This window comes from Thermobia domestica, chromosome 11, assembly GCF_964235325.1.
Source record: "Thermobia domestica chromosome 11, izTheDome1.hap1.1, whole genome shotgun sequence".
In the NCBI taxonomy this organism is placed as follows: domain Eukaryota; kingdom Metazoa; phylum Arthropoda; class Insecta; order Zygentoma; family Lepismatidae; genus Thermobia; species Thermobia domestica.
In genome coordinates this window covers 61,025,380-61,043,119 of record NC_137464.1, presented here as the reverse complement: position 1 = coordinate 61,043,119, position 17,740 = coordinate 61,025,380, and the positions used below count along the sequence as shown (strand labels likewise).

The window sequence follows — 17,740 nt, the reverse complement described above, 5'->3', positions numbered from 1 at the left end:
ACGAACCTAAATCAAAGAAACATCCCGACCAAATAATTATAATACCAATAATAGATTTATATAAGAAATCCAACGAAAACGAAAGTAATTCACAAGTCCATTCATAATGAATGGAATTGTGAAGTACTTTCGTATTTATTAGACTTCTTTAATGAATCTTTGAATCTATAATTACTGATTATAATACATAAAATGCAATACAAAATTTATAAATTGTACTACAAATATATTAGTAGACAAAATGCAATTTGTAAAGAAAAAATGCTGAGATATGTATACTTATAGAAAAAAAGTCTGATGAGGTACCGTCAACACTATTCTCTATTCAGAAAGAGAAGTTTGGCAAACCAAGTTTAAAATAAATAAATAAATAAAACAGGAAATATTCTTTGGTAGAAAATTTGTTCGGAACTAAACTGGATAGCCGTTAGTTTTTTTCATTGTTTCGAAGAAGAAAGTAAAAGTATTTTTATTAGTGGTCGTAAAGTTAAGTTTAAAAAAACAAGACACATAAAAAGCAAAAGAATAACTACTGAAACTGTTGTTCATATTTTTCATTGATAGCTTGAAAGAAATAACTTGTGTAGTTGTTTTTATGTAACTTTTACGAAAAATAAAATAGATAAACTTGATTTTTTTCTTTTACGTCCATGGAAATAAGTGAGGTATATATATATATATATATATATATGTGTGTGTGTGTGTGTGTGTGTGTGTGTTTGTGTTTGTGTTTTTCTATGAAAACGTGAAAAAGAAATGTGGAAAAGAAAGAGAAAGATATAACATTTCCTCAAGTTTTCTGTCGATTGCAACCAAAGGAAGTTGACGATCAACGTTTTTTCCGGTCGCATCTATCATATTCCTGTGTTTTACTTCCGGCCTCTCATTTTTATAATATGTGACGTCATTGCTGTGCTATACTCAAGTCGATTTCCAAAAGAAACGACATGACGTGATAGGATATCTCCAAGTTTCCGTTGCAATAAATATTCTCGAAATGTGAACCCGCATGTATATGTATATGGGAAAAGTTTCTACGGCTATGTATATATACACACAAACATTTGTCTTTTCTTGGACGAGAGAATCAACAATAACTTTACGAAATATAAGAAACAAGCTATTTTCCTGAACACATAAGCAAAATACTTGTTGTTGATTGGGAAGTACATATATCAGAAAAGTTTTTTGTTTCTTTTTCAGGACTTTCTTTTAAGAATAACGTTGTTAAGAAAATACAAATATTCGTAAAAGCTACTATATATATATATATAGATTTATTCGATTTGTTTGATTTAAGCCAATAAACACTATAGCAAAAGAAGAAACAAGAATTTTGACTTTGTTATTGGCAAATGCAACATAAAGAAATAATATTCTCTCTACGATTTGTTTCTTTACTTTATGGATATTTCAACTGGTATATTTGTTTAAAATCTTTTTTTTTTTTTAACTGTGGAATTTGTTGGCGGAAACTTTTGTTATTTATTAGAAATATTGATTTTATTTTAATTTCAATGGCTAAAGAATTGGCGTTCAAGCCTTCAGTTCTGGGGGAAGGGGTCTATAAGTTCAAATCTCAGTACAGGTTGATATGAAAGGTCAATTTCAGTAGCATAGATTTACCTCATATACTAGAAAGGGACACTAAACCCCGACGAAAGAAACATTAAAAAGAAAACAGAATATAAAAATTTTAATTAGTTTCAAACTTTCACAATTTGTGTTTACTGCATTTCCTGATGTCTAACAATTCTGTCATTGTATTTCATATATTCTATTTGGAACTACAGTGGACTTTAACTGCAGAACATCAATAAATGGATATTCTAGTGTAGCGGTATTCAACCGATGTGTCGCGACACGCTGGTGTGCCACACAGCGCCCTATGATGTGTCCCGAAATTTTAGAATTAAAAAAATTATGAAGAATTTAATAATAACTAGTTAAAATCGAGACAGATTTACCGGTCAACACCTCCAGCGGTATCAATAACGTTCAGTACTACAAAGAGTAATTATAAAAAATATTATTATTATTATTATTATTATTATTATTATTATTATTATTATTATTATTATTATTATTATTATTATTATTATTATTATTATTATTATTAATAATAATAATGAAAATATCAAACAAATGTGTCGCGATGTCCTGTACTTTAAGCGAAGTGAATCTTCAATCAAAAACGGTCGAGAACTACTGTTCAATTTCCGGGGAAACGGTGACTTAGTGGTAAAGCGCTCACCTCTGGTGCGATAGATCACTAGTTTGATTCCTGCCATTTGGGTTCATGGTGGAGGACACTGTGTCCGTGGTTTTATTCGAGGATCTTCCGTCTCCTCCCACATTCACATACCACCAATTCTTTTATAATAATTCACAATAATCATCCGTCTACTTTATACAAAAGGACATTTTCTGGAAGATAGTAAATTTTTTATATAATTCTTTGATGCATGTGCTGTAAAAAAATCATAAAATAATATATTCATTTTGTTTTTCTTTTTCAATCTTCCTTTTCTGTTTTCTTTTTTTTTCTTTTATCTTTAATGTGTCAACATAAATATCTTCTTAGAAGTAAGGTCATGGCTATGCTGAAACTAATCAATCTTCCTATCTTTATAATCAAGATGGTCTTTACTTTTCAATTTATCCCTCACTTGCAGCAATAATGATTTCAGTTATTAGGTTTTAACCTAATGGTCTCTATTATTTAATTGTTTGAGAATGCTTAATCAGCAGACTGCTCTGCCTGTCATTACCCTTATTTTTCCCCCAGTTACTGATTTTAAACAGATTGAGTAAATCTCACAGCTGCATTGAAACGATGACAAACACAGCCTCCCATAGGAGATCCAACCCGAGTCACCCCCCGATAGGTAAGTAGACAACCTACCAGTTAAGCAACCATAGGTCTAAATACTGTTATTGTGCTGATGCGATTGAAATAACTAAACAAGCACAAACGTTTTTGCTTCAACAGTAGTAAGACCACGGTGCAATATTATTGTTTCACGATTCTTCGTACCTTTGCTGGAATAGAAGGCGTTAACAAAGAATGTTTTATGTGTGCCATTTAGTTAATTTGTTTTCTTTTTACAAATTTATTGAAACAACGTTTCTATTTGTCTGTTGCGATTCATTTTCCAAGACAATTTTACATGGACCGCATGACATTTAAGTCAAAAAGTTATGTGTTATAAGTTTGAGCACCTGCAGTTGATGAAATCCATGAAATTCCGAGGCGTCCCATATGTTATTGTACGTACTAATCATGGGCGGCGATTAGGGGGGGCAAGAGGGGGCAGTTGCCCCCCCACTTTTTTGAAGAAACGCCCTAATGTATATAATTTCATTTGGAAATGTAAACAGGGTGTCCACACAATTTGGAGAAAGGATCTCTGACTTTTCCGTGACTTTCCATGACGAAAGTTCCAGATTTCCCTGACCCCTGAATAACTTAAAAATATAGAAAAAAAAAGAAACTCAAGCCTCCACACTCCCCATAGTTGGCCTTGTTCTCTTCCGCTTGTTTCTTTCTTTTTTTTTCAATTTCTTTCCAAAGGAATGTAAATTTACAAACATATGCATTAGGCCGATATTGGTTAGGCCTACATATTACACAAAATGCAAAGTTACAAACGGAAGTGCACAGCATTATACACACAGCATTATAATATTGCCTATTGTAATAAACAGTTCATACATGATTTTACTGATTATTAAAAAAATACACACAGACACACATACTTTTGCTGGGACAGTTGTTAAATGCAACACATTTAGAAATTTGTTTTCATCCTTTGTCGCATAGTTTTCTTCTCAATGATATGAATATCCTTCTTGTTGTCTCCGCAGTTTAATTTTCTTTTCTTCTTCCTCCAGCTCCTTTACTTGTTGCTGAATCTTCCGTTTCTCTCTCCTCTTCTCGTCTCCAGCATTTATTTCTCTTTTCTTTTCCAGATACACATGATATTGTCTCATTGAACTTCTCACTGAATTTATCATACCTCTTGTAATTATTAATCCTGATGATCCACCTATTCTCATCACAGAATCATATATGATCCGTTGAGCCACCAGAGATTCTTCTTGTAAGTTGTCAACAACGAGAATTTTATTTATTGTGAAACCACTTTCAAAAAATGCGTTTCCGTGAAAGAAGATAAAACACAATTTCATAACTGACCATAAGTCAACGAAGTTCTTCCCATTTCCTAAGACTAAGTAAAAACCTCTTCAAGTCCAATACAATCTCTATCATTGGCTATGAATTCATTCGAGTGTTCTTTAAATTCTTCATTCTGAGCTTTTACTGTGAGCTGGAGATAATATTTCTTCGCGTTCTCAGCCACTTGTTCAGATATCCTCTTGGCACCATGCAATTCTTCAAGAACAGCGTCTACTCTTTTGAGCAAGTATGCCAGGATGTAGTTAGATATGTGTTTTTCGCAGAAAATTAGTTTCAACAACTATATCAGAGAACACTACATTTTGCATCCAGTAACAGTAAAGAAGTCAACCAACCCTATTTCATACATTCAGTAATTGAACATCGGACCTAAATCGATTTTTCCCTGACTTTCCCTGACCAATCTGCCATTTCCCTGACTTCACCTGACACATTTTACTTCCCTGACCTTTCACTGACTTTCACTTATTTACAAGAATGTGGACACCCTGGTAAAGGTTTTGTATGTGTTACTGGTTCATACTAAAAAAAAAAAAAAAAAAAAAAAGTGCCATATGATATTTGCCGTTGCGTGAGTACGTATTGGATATTTGTCTTCCCGTGGAGTTAAGAAAGCTACAGGAATTGCGTTTTAATTGCAATTCAAAGCAGTTAATATTGCAATTGCATATTTCCTTAAATGTCATAGCATATGCTTGCAGTACTTACTGTATTTCATTTTCTAAGAGTAAAAACATTCATTTAATGGCATGTGTGGAATTAAAAGTATAAGTTGTTCATTAATTCCCAGTTTTAATATAACTTCTGCAAAACAAGCATCATTATTCATTACTATGATTAATATTATCCTTTCTATTTATTTGTTTTGCAAATTTGTTATTAAATAATCTGATCACACAATTTTCAAGACAAAATTGTAAGATATTCATGAGCAAGGAATCAAATCTCTTCTTGTACTTTCGTTGTTTAAGAGTATAAAGGGCTAGGTACCTACCTGTATTGCTCTTACGAATTTACTTAATAAAACAGAAATACGAGAGCTCATCCGTGGCTAAGCGGTTAGCGTACGCGCCTTTGGCGTGGGAGACCTGGGTTCGATTCCCGGCAGGAGCTCATGTGGTTCGGATTCCACGTTAATCAGTAGGTCCACGTCTCATATATCCTAGCTGCTGAAAGGGACGCTAAACTAAAATCAACTCAACTCAAAACAGAAATACGATATACGGCATTTTAAGTGAAAAAAGATAGTATCCTCTTAGTTATGCAACCTTTCATCAACCATTGTTAGAAACAACCAGGAAATCTAACATTGATATACAATTGTTAAGATCATGTCTTGCCCCCCCCACGTTTAACGTCCAACCGCCGCCACTGGTACTAATGGCTTTTGAAAAAGTGTCCTAACAAAGAATAAATTTCTCTCACGGATAATCGGCTTCAGGAGAGAAATTTAGTGAAGCAGAAAAATATTTAAATTTTTAACAAACATATTACTTTTTTATTGTTTGCATGATAGTGCACCTTATTCCTCGCATGATAGCTGGGTTCCCGATGGGGACACTCGTTCGGAAATCTGCAGCAGCTTTTTCAGCAAGCCATCCTGTGTGAGGTATTTCCTGGATTTTCTTCATTCACACCAGGCTAATGCCGGGATGGAACCTGACATAATAATCCTAGGTTGCTTCCTTCCTTTCCCAATCCTCTCTTCGTCTCCAATTCCCCAGGTAGTGTGATCGCCGAGGGACATTATCTCTCACAGCTACATCTAACTTGAGCATAGATGCAGAAAGCTCAGAAATCTGATTCTTTATCTTGGTCCTATTTTTGCATGAGAGCTATGATTTCCCTTTTATTACAACATATTTCAATTTTTAGTCGTCGCGGACCACACTTTGAGAACTATTGGTCTATATACTGTAAGGATTACTCTTGACTGATAATATGGATATCCGCCGACGACAATATTCGACTGAAGTCTCGGTCATGGCTCGGAGTCCACGTTAATGGTACGTCCCATCCTTTACAGCCTCGGTCGCAAAACACAAAAGGTAAAGAAAGAAAGGAAAGAAAAAGAAAGAAAAAGGAAAAATGCACAAGGTAAATCTCACAGCGTTTGTAAATGCTTTATATATAGAGAGAGTCACACACAGACATATACACGGGAGCTTTTAATAAGATTCCTCGAATAGTATTCAAATCAAATCCTAAAAGTGTTCTTTAGAGAAGCAGAACTGATACTTACACTCTCTGTTTCAACATATAAAAGGCACGGTTTTGAATTTAAGCAGATGATCATAGAGAGAGAGTCTCTGGAAGCAAAATTCCCATAATGCATTGGCATTGAAAGTGAAACAAGAGAGAGAAAGAGAGACGTGAGAGAAGTCCATTAGAGATTACGAAGGACTCTTCTTACTAACGCTTTCACGTATCGATTACTAGCTCTTGAGGATTCGGTAACTGAGACTCTTACAACCCATTTTGCACCTCATATCTAAAGCCCACCCCAAGAACAAAAGCTACATTTTCGTATATTTCCTTCGCACTTCCTCTCCTGTCTTTTTCTTTCTTTCTTTCTTTCTTTCTTTTTAACTCTCACAGTTTGACGCTAATATGGTTAGAAATTATTATTATGACTCCCCGAAATGCTAGTAAAAAGGATGGTAATGAGTCTAGTAACGTAACACCAAAGATTAATAAAGTACCAGATTTACTGAAGATCCTGAAAATCTCTTCGCGCTCTTAAATAACGTTAAAAGAGGACATTATTTTGGGTACAAAAGAATACACAGAGGATAGAAAAGCTTAATATATTATGATTTTTATAGAGACAATATTTTTAAGATTTTCTTGTTGTGGTAAAGAGAAATACTAGCTGGAAGGTAAGAACTGAGGTGATGTTATTTGAAAGTCAAAGCATTTAAAAAGTCGTTAAAACTTTGTATATTTTTAAAATAAATACGTATATAAAATTTCGTCTTCTTGGAATTAATATATTTAATAGCTTTCTGCTAATACAATATTGTTCTGTTTCGTTTGTTGCGATTCAGAAAATAAGAAAAAAGAATATTGTATTTAAGAGGTTTCTAGAGGAAAGAATATTTCCGAAAAGCACAAACAAGTAAATTAAATGAAATTAATTGAAATTTTTAAGTTTTAGATCCCACGTTATGCCCGCTAGGATAAAGGAGATGGTGATGATGCGAAATGAATGAAAAGGTGAAATGAAGAAAGTAAGAGCAAACTGGGGAACACCGAGAAAACCCACCACGCACACGGTGTTTGTCCATCACAAAGTTGACTTGGCGCCAGCTGAGTTCGAACCAACTACCCCATGCACCAGAGGTGAACGCTCTGCCACTGAATTAATGGAAGTGAATGGCTACTGAAATAATTAACGAGATGAGAATGTGGAAGGAAATTGCAGAATCCACTAGAAAAGCCACAGACATAATGCTGTCCATCACAAATTCACTTGAACTTGATATCAAACCCGAAGTGAGTACTCTACCATTGAGCCACCACCATATAAACATCACTTTCACTTTGCGTCACTGGTATAGAGTGATTTTCTCTTGTTCAAAGGGTTTTGATTCGATCTCAGAGAAGGTAAATTTCCCTACAAACGAAAAGGAGATTCTCAACTAGATCTGTATATACGAGATCTGATCAAAAAACGGTGAATAGTTTTATTAGAAACAAAATAATAAGCTTACATGGAATTTGATTTAATCTCCTTCAGGTGAATAATTTTATTAGAAACAAAGTAATAAACTTACATGGAATTTGATTTAATCTCCTTCAGGTGAATCATTTTATTAGAAACAAAATAATAAGCTTACATGGAATTTGATTTAATCTCCTTCAGGTGAATAATTTTATTAGAAACAAAATAATAAGCTTACATAGAATTTGATTTAATCTCCTTCAAAGTACTGTCCTTGGCTAGCAATGCACTTATTCCAACGTTCAATCCATGACTGGAAGCATTTCTGGAAGGCTTCTTTCGGAAGGGAGTTCAGCTGCTCTGTCGAGGCACTCTCAATGTCAGGAATGGTGTCAAAACGTTTGCCTTTAAGCATGGTTTCAATTTTTGGGAAGAGTCAGAAGTTGAATACTGTTCTATCTAGAGAGCACAGCAAACGTGGACAGACAAGAATATTTTTTTCGGTCAAAAACTGGCAGATAAGAGGTAATGTGTGGCACGGGGCGTTTTCATGGTGAAGAAGGAAGCCATTTCCCCACTTGGCGGTCAGTTAAAATGCTTCCTACGACCCCATACGAGATGTTTAGTTCTTCGGACAGTTCTTCGATTCGACTGTTTCAAGACATCATTTGTGCCACTTCTTGCACATCTGTTTTTGACGTCGAAGGATATCTTGATCGTTGGTGATGTTTCAACCGACTCCTTGTCTCTGTTGAATCGCTCACACTACTTGTAAATAGTTTACAATACCACCGCTTTATCGTCATGCACTGATTTTGACATTCTGTGTTCTTCTGTGGCACTTCTTTGCAGCTTAGAACAAAACTTTATGTTGGTGCGCAACAGATACCCTTAACACGTCCTCACTGTTCTGCGTCTAAAAGCCAACTGGACACGACACAATTCGTTCGAAATTCGATACTGGCTATACCAGAGGTTCAGTTTATCGGACTTTTTTCTTCAAACGGATATAACATGAATTGGTGGCACTGTGTAACTATATTCACCGTATTTTTTGATTATACCCAAGGGCGCCCATTGCTATAACTAATGTAAAAATTCTATTGGGCCTCGATATTCCTAAGTACGATTTCCTCTTAGGGGGGCGAGGGCCCCACCTTGCCCCCCTGATGGGCTCCCTTGATTATACCTTGTATGTATATACATTTGCGATTATATCGAGAACTGTTCTTCATACTTCGATGAGGTTTTCACTAATGCAATAAGTTACTCGCAAAGTAGATTTGCCGGAATATCATCCCCACTTTTCGTGTGATTTGTCACCTACTGCGAGAGAGGCATCTTGAATATCAAAAGTGGAAAAAATAAACAACAACTGAATAACACACTACAACACACTAAATAGCAAACACACTAGATAGCACACTAGATAACATTGAATAACACACTAAATAGCAACACACTAAATAACATTAAAAACACACTAAATAGCAAAAGTTAAAAGAAAAACTTTTTGAAATAAAAAATATCAGACTTTAAAATCTCACTAAAAAGCAGGAAGTGATAACGATTTAAAAAAAAAAGTGATCTGACTTTTAAAAAGCACTAAAAGCAGAAAATAATAGGAATAAAGCGTTTAAAAGCAACAAATAATTTAGTACTAATATATATTTTTAAAAAAATATGCCAATCCAAGCATATTAATGTCCCTCTAAATTACAATTTAAATAATATTTATGTATTAGGCATTAATTTGTTCGGCTTAGCATTAGTTCAAAGAATTGCTATACATAATAATACCACATTATTTTCTGATTTTAAGGACTTTATTATTGTTTTCTGCTTTGTCAATTCTTTTGTTTTTTAATCTATTTTCAGTTTCTATCGTTGGCGTTCTTCTCATCATGATCATTTTACCAATTCTTCTTAGAATGCGTGTGATGATTCGTACTATTTGACCCAGTAAGTCTGCACGGGCCGGAATGTTTAGCCCGAGCCTGGCTCGGACCTTGAATTTACAATGTGAAGCCCGTCCAGAGTCCGAAATATGTTTTAGCATTTAGGCCGAAGCCCGACCCGAGCTCGTGTGATAATCAAATGAGCTCGAAATAAGCAAGAACTACAGAAACTTAATAACTAATGCAAAATTGTATTTTTATTTACAGCAATTAGAGGTTTAATTTTGCAGTTGTGCTTTAAAAGTTCTCCAGAAAGAACGGTGCAATATATATCATTGTACAGCATATTTACAAAATGAGCCCAGAAAAGACCTGAGAAATATGGTTGTATATTTAAAACTTTACGGCCCGGGCCAGAAGTGATATATGCTTTGTAGGCCCGAGTCCGTGCAGACCTCTAGCGTAAGTACTATTTATTACAGTGAAAAGATATAGCATTAAGCCGTCCTTAAATATTCTGGCTACTTAAGTTGTATAATATAATTAACAATTTGAGAACAAGATCCTGAGACGAATATTCGGACCCAAGAGGAACGGGAATGGGGAATGGCGGAAACTTCATAACGAGGAACTACATAATGTATACGGTTTACCCAACATTGTTAGGGTCGTCAAGTCCAGGAGGCTTAGGTGGGCAGGTCATGTAGCTAGAATGGAGGAAAGTAGAAACGCTTTCAAAGTTTTGACTGGAAGACCAATCGGAAAACGACCATTAGGAAGACCCAGACGAGATGGGAGGACAATATTAAGATGGATCTCGCAGAGATTGGAATACAAAGTAGAAACTGGATGCAGTTAGCTAAGGATAGAAGTCAGTGGAGAGCTTTTGTGAACGCGGCATTGAACCTCCGGGTTCCATAGGCCATAGAGTTAGTTAATATAATTAACATAATGAAATAAATGTCCAAAACTGGGACTAAAATCGACAGGTTTCATTGAGCTGAACAAGCAAAATATAGATCTTACCGATATGAGTATACATCTTCGCTAGGTTTCGAAAAAAACGAACGGAATTAATATTATTATTATTATTTTAGTAAATCTAAAAAATGATGTTGTGTGGTGACTACGACACCTTCAATAACAATAAAATGAAACGAATTTTTGTGGCTCTTAAATGAAATGTGCCATTCATTTCCAACAATAATTTTGATAGCTTTTATTCCGTGTGCTTCTCTTTCGCAGAAAAGGGTTCAACTTAGTTTTTCACGCTCAGCGTTGCCATGTTTCGAAGAACAGGAAAATAATCCAATGCTTGTGTTCCTGTTTCGCAGAATGAGAGATTTTATTTTCACGTAGGTTTGTGGAAAGCTTTTACTGCACCATAAGTACGCCGATATTTGTCTTACATGTTGAGAAATTGATTATATCGTAATATTTTAATCAAAGTCAAGATGGCTGGTATATCAGAATACCGTAAAGTGAAAGGGAATTTCTGTAAAGTGAAAGGAAAGAAAAGATAGTGATAGAGGGAACATTTAAAATTTGTCCATGTGTGTTTTCATAGTTTGCACGGAAAGTAGTTTGGTCATTTTTTCCATTCCTCTTCTGCTTATTGCAAAGCAAAAGTCACCCATTATACACAGGCATGCTTTAGCAAATCAAGTAAAAAGCTGAAGATTATAACTTCAAATTTCGTGTGCAAGGATTTATGATTGAATTTAAACAAGCGGCAATAAATGCTACAGGAGAAACACTCCAGCAAACAACATTACGCATTTGTTTGTTTAATTTTCCCATTTTGTTATGGAGAAAGGTACTGAGTTCGCTCCACTTTACAAGGATGGTAATGATATAAGGGAGTAGGTTAGGAGAGCAGATGCACTTTCACGTGTTCCCTTTGGAAATATTCCTGATGCAGTTCTATATATACAAGACGATGCGCCTGACATTCCAGAGGCACAGGTTTTCCTGGACTACTTGGTCGACACTTTTATTGACGAACTGAATGCAAACTTTCACCCGTAAATACAGCAATATTTGAAAGTTTACTTTTTTTATTGGACTGTTATTTGATTCCTTACATTGTACTACTTTTTTAAAATTAATGTTTCAAGGCAATAAAAAACAACTTTGATAATAACAGCAAAAAAAGCACGAACAGTGCCGAGGTTTAGTATTTCAAGTTTAATAGGAAGTAGACATAAATCATCCTTACATATACAAATTCATTCTACTTTTGAAGCAAGAACAGAGCTGCTGGAAGCAGGCAATTTAACTTCGTGGAGACTTTTAGACAGTCGTATTCGGGTTCCTAAGAGTAGGTTTATGTGTAGCGAGGTTGGCCTTATTCCGTACTTTAATGCACTATCTCATTGCATTCATTTGGATAGTTGAAATCACAATCCAATGAAGACAAGAGTCTCACCTGTATACTAAATTTATTAAGGTTCATGCCATTATTATTCAAAGCAGATGTTTTTTTCTTTAGATTCATGTGACTGTGTGTTTGCAATGTGTTCTTGTTGCAGCATATCACAATTGCACTTGTGCGACAAGGCTTTATTGGAATCCGCACCTCTTTAGATTTAGCTTGGTGTTTTCGCAAAATATTTCTATAATATTGAGGTGCTACCAAAACTTTTCATGCGATTCTGTGGAACAAGAATGGGTAAACTTGGCAACGTTGCACACTGATAAGGCATTCTGCGAAACAGAAGGTAACCCTTTTACTCTGCTTGAACAATTTTTTTTCCTTCAGTTATGTATAGGTAGTCACCGACTTAAGACCGTCTTCAGTTATGATTATGCGGTCGATGTTTGTGATATACAATAACCTAACACAGTGGTTCCCAACTTTTTTTTTTTTAACTCACGACACACTTCACTGAACGCCATGACATCGTAGCACACTTACTTGATTTAATAATACTATTACTACTATTATTATTACTACTACTACTACTAATAATAATAATAATATAATATAATATAATATAATATAATATAATATAATATAATATAATATAATATAATATAATATAAATTACAGTAGCGTAAGCATGTATAGAATGACTCTTATATGTACTACTGAGCATTTTTGCTGCCGTTGAGGGAGTTAATGAGGAAGGTAGTCTTTCTCAAAAAGTAATTTTAACTAATTATTAAATTCTTCATGATTTTTAAATTAAAAGAAATCGCAACACATTCCAGGAGACCACGTGACCATGGTTCTGAGCCACTGCCCTAATGTATAGTACAGAGAAGACATTTTGATGAATCGTCGACCGACTGTTTAGACTGCAGTTCCATTGGATTAAAATTCGCACAATGTAATAATATAAAAGAAAGCTTTCAGTTTAACGTCCCACAACTACACCCTTTAAGCTAACGGAGACGATTATTAAAGCAAATGAATGATGAAAACTTAGTGAAATGAAAAAGTAGGAAGAAACTGAAGTATCTCGAGAAAACCCACGCACACGATGTTGTCCACCACAAACTTACTTCGCCGGAGATTGAAGCAGAGACCCAACGCATCAGAGGTAAGTGCTTTACCAGTGAGCCACCATGCCCCCCAATGGAAAAGTATATAATGTTCTCGTATGCAAAATTGTTTAGTATCTTTCCTATATTAGTAGATATACAGTGTATTATTATTATGATGATTATTATTATTATTAGTAGTAGTAGTAGTATAAGCTACTGAAGGTATCTAATCTGAAATTTACAACCGGAGTGGATTACTAACCATGTTGTAATTGTAAAAAATGCATTATTGAGAGGCAGTGACGGATTTAGAAGGTCAGCCAGAGATTAGCCAACTGGGGAAGGAGGGCGTGGCTACCAGAAATTATGGTAGGTATATGATGACTTTACTATAAACTTACAAAAATATATAAATCATAGCTTAAATTATTTTTGTTACTCCAAGAACTGGGGGGGGGGGATAGGCCCTCCAGTCCCGAGACAATCATACTTCTATCAGTGACACACACACTCCTAACAGTGACACAAATCGATAAATTTTACGTAAAAAAAATTCATACATAAATGTCCCTGAAATACCTTCCTACTTTGTTTTTACAATAGAATATAAAAGTGCTTTATTATTCGTTTAAAGCAACAGTTACGATTTACTTGCAAAATCATTGAAACATACATATTTTATATTCATTGGCTCTCTTTCTTCTTTAATATATATACATATATACTGTCTATATCTTATCCAACACGACATGAGCGCCCAGGAAGCTATAAAAACAGCACTTGGATTTTCAGTTCCCGACATACAAAATTACGTAAATGCTCTGCATTGAATGCGTATTGCAGTATTCATATTTGCAGTATTCATATCATGCAGTATGAAATGCCGGAAAACTTACCAACAAAAAAGTTGCCGATTATTATTGTTATTATTAACAACACATATAATACGATAATTATATGCCTTCAGTCTCGAGTTTTCTGTTTTCTTACTAATACTGCAGAAAAAATCAAAAACAGCTATTTTGGTTTTGTTTTGTGCACATTTTGATAATATAAAGTATCCTCCTTTCAAAGATTAATGTTTTATTTCTAAACGAAACTTTTAAGATATTATTTCTCCTCAAAATATGGTTTAGAGAAAGCTGCCCACTGCTCTGATTTACATACTTAAAAAAAAAAAAAAAACTGGGACAATTCAGGCTTGCCAACCATCCTGATATAGGGGGCGCGGTGGCTCAGTGTAGAGCGTTCACCTCCGGTGATTCGAATTCCTAGTTCGATCCCAGTTCGTGCCGTATGAACTTTGTGGTGGACAAACACCGTGCTCGTGGGTTTTCTCGAGGTTCTCCCGTTTCCTTCCACTTTCTTCATTCCACCATTTCATTCATTTCTCATCATCACCGTCTCCTTTAGCCTAACCGGTATAATCGTGGGACACAAAACTCAAAGATTTTATTTCATTTTATCGTGATATACGATAATTTAAGCTTTTATGCTACATGTATATACCAGGGTTTCTCAACCTGTAGTACAGGTACTACTGAGAGTACGCGAGCTGCTTTTAGTGGTACATACGGCTTGTGATGGTATCAGTAATTAATATGTTTTGGTGGTATACCTGTGGAAAAGGTTGAGAATCCCTGCTGTATGGCATAATACCCTTGCGATAATAGGTGAATGTACGACAATTTTACAACGGAAACTCTTTTTTTTTTTTTTTTCAGTTTTCAATGTGCAAATAAATTGTAGATGTACAAATAATTATAAAACACACACCTTGAGACTTTTAACAATCATTCCCGGTACATAAATCAATAACGATTAGTTTAGGACGAGGTGGAAATATTGTTGTTGTTCGTAGTAGTGTTAATAAGGATTTTTTAAAAAAATGGTGAAGACACTGATGTCGATTTGGAGTTCAAAACTGAAGATTACTACACATTGTTCAGCGTAAGCTCTAAACTCCGATAAACAAAATATTTGTGTCCTTCCGCTTGCCACAAATACGATTGGCTAGTGATCTATCACTCCCACTCCCCAGGGGGAGGAGCAAATTATACACGTGCATTTTGATAATACTGTCTCGTGTTGTTGAGATACTTACAGCAGCAGCAGAAAAGAAATTAAAAAAAAAACTCGAAAGATTAAAAAAAAAGTATTTGAATTTTGCTGGAAAACAATTGTTGCTTAGTGAGTAAAGGTTTGTCTTGGTGTTTCACAACACTTGCGGAACCGGGATTCATGCCAGCCATCTTTAAGACTTTAAAAGCAGAACACCCGTCACAGTTGAGTTTGCGCCATAATTACTGCGCATGCTTAGTGTTTATTTCTATTGTTTCATTAGCCACACTCGATTGCAGTATTATTAGATAATCCGTATTTTTTTTTGTAATTTATAATAATATAACAGTTTTACATAAAGCTTCATAGTAAAAGTAATAATCAAATCATATGAACTATTTTGCGGAGGAGTACAAGCGTTGGTAGGACAACAGCAAATCAGCGAGATTTAGTTTCACGTGGCTTTGTTTATCGCAGTTTAGAGCTTAGGCCGAACAATGTATAGATAAGTTTATTTAGTATTATTATATTAGTATATACATATTTACAATTATACCGTATATTGTTGCTATTATGAGTATTATTATTTGTTTCTACAATTATTACGTACATAACGGATATAGGATTTTTTTTGTGAATATACGATCATTTTAAAGACGAAAATCGATAATTTTGTTGTCTGAAGTTGGCAACTTTGTGGGACATCGGTTGAAATTGTACAGTATAGTCATGGTTAAGCAGTTGCTTTTTGCAAAAATATCTGTATTAATTGAATTAGGTCAACACTCACCAAAAATATGTGACAGAGTAGATTATTGTTATTATTTAAATATGATGTCTATTAAAGTGCTTTTTTTATTATTTTGTTCAAATACAAATTTTGAAGAAAGACCGATGATTCATAAACCAATGTTCTACCAACAACCGTTTAATATGGCATAAGTTGTTTTTCTAGGAAAAATCCAGAAGGTCGAGCCGTAGCTACGCGGGGAGTTGGGTAGGGGGGGGGGTGAGAAGCCTATTGCCCTGGGTTCTGATATCAAGAGAGCACTGAACGAGCAAGAAGAAAGTAAAGTGCTGGAAAAGAGTAAACGACGCGGCGCCCGTAAAAGTATTGGGCGCCCTAATAAATCAATATTGTTGTGGGTTTGCAAACAAATAGATTTGGCGTTTTCTTTTTTACTCGCTCCATTTGCAAATAAAACGTTTCAGTAAGAGTCACAACAAGTTTTTACTTATTAATAATAAAAGTTAATTTCTTAATAATGATATTATATTTAAGATGCCGAGTAATGACTTATAGTGTGCGCAGGACCGTTTTCAAAATCAAGAACAGTCAAAGTTTGAAACGTATGTTTGGCGTTCTGATAGTTGATGAGTTATGTAAGTTAATCACATTTTTCTACCCAGTCGGATTAACCACGATGGTGAGAATGCAGGTATGAAAATGAGAGAGATGTATTATAGGGAGCTAGCTTTAATGCGAGGCTGAGGAATTCAGAGTTGATTGGCAGGTTCCCCACCCCATCGCCAAGAAACGGTCACTCGACGATCCTGGGCAGGGTTGCCAATGCATTATCGAAAAATTCAGCTAATACTCACTTAATTCAAAGAGTTTATGCAATTATGCAATCCCTATCGAAGATCTCTGTATACGTGGACACACGCAAATTAGGCTGTGATAACAAATGCTTCAGTTTTTTCTCTCTCGTTTCTTCGTCGCACTGCACTATGGCCTTCCTTATTACTTTTCTAGCTTCGCTGTGCATAGTTTGCCCTCTCTTACGCTGTGGAGCTATTGTAAAATGAATAATAAGTAACGAAACCGCAACCACAACAGCACACAACAAATAACCAAACTCACACTAACTCTTCAGAATGACATTCATGTGACAAATTTTTAACCCTGGCAACGCTGACATATAGAAGGAGGGTAAGGGAGTATTGCAAGAGTCAGGCAGAAAAATTGTTGAAATTTTTCCCCCTTTACCTCAGCCCTCGCTGGTAAACAAGCTAGAACCCTATAATACGGTCACACGAAAGCTGCAGTTTTCCACGGGAATAGTAAAAATGTTGGTAGAAAAGGGGAATAATAACATTTTCGAACTTGAAGCAGTTATAGAATAGGAGCTTAAGGGATTAGAACTTAACCTAACGAATTTCGTCTTTTTTCGGACTGATCAAGACTAATGACTTTTTTTACTCCATTGATAAACTAAATTTTTCAAATCTGTAGAAATTTATTGGGATCATTTCTCCATCAACTACTTGTATCGCCAGGACACACACACATTATATAGCATATGTGTGTGCGTATATGTGTTAGTGTATTTTAATAAGTTAATTAATAATAAGTAAACTGAAATTCAGAAGTTTCACTCATTAATAAATTAAGTAATTACTAAAATTTCAAAGATGCGTAGTAGC

The 17,740-nt window shown here is 34.9% G+C and overlaps 1 protein-coding gene across 2 annotated transcripts in view; it reads right to left on the bottom strand.

Moving 5' to 3' along the window:
* The window catches only part of LOC145664099 (neural cell adhesion molecule 2-like), a 791,671-nt gene that overhangs the window by 763,680 nt on the left and 10,251 nt on the right, over positions 1-17,740 (bottom strand). The window lies entirely within an intron of this gene.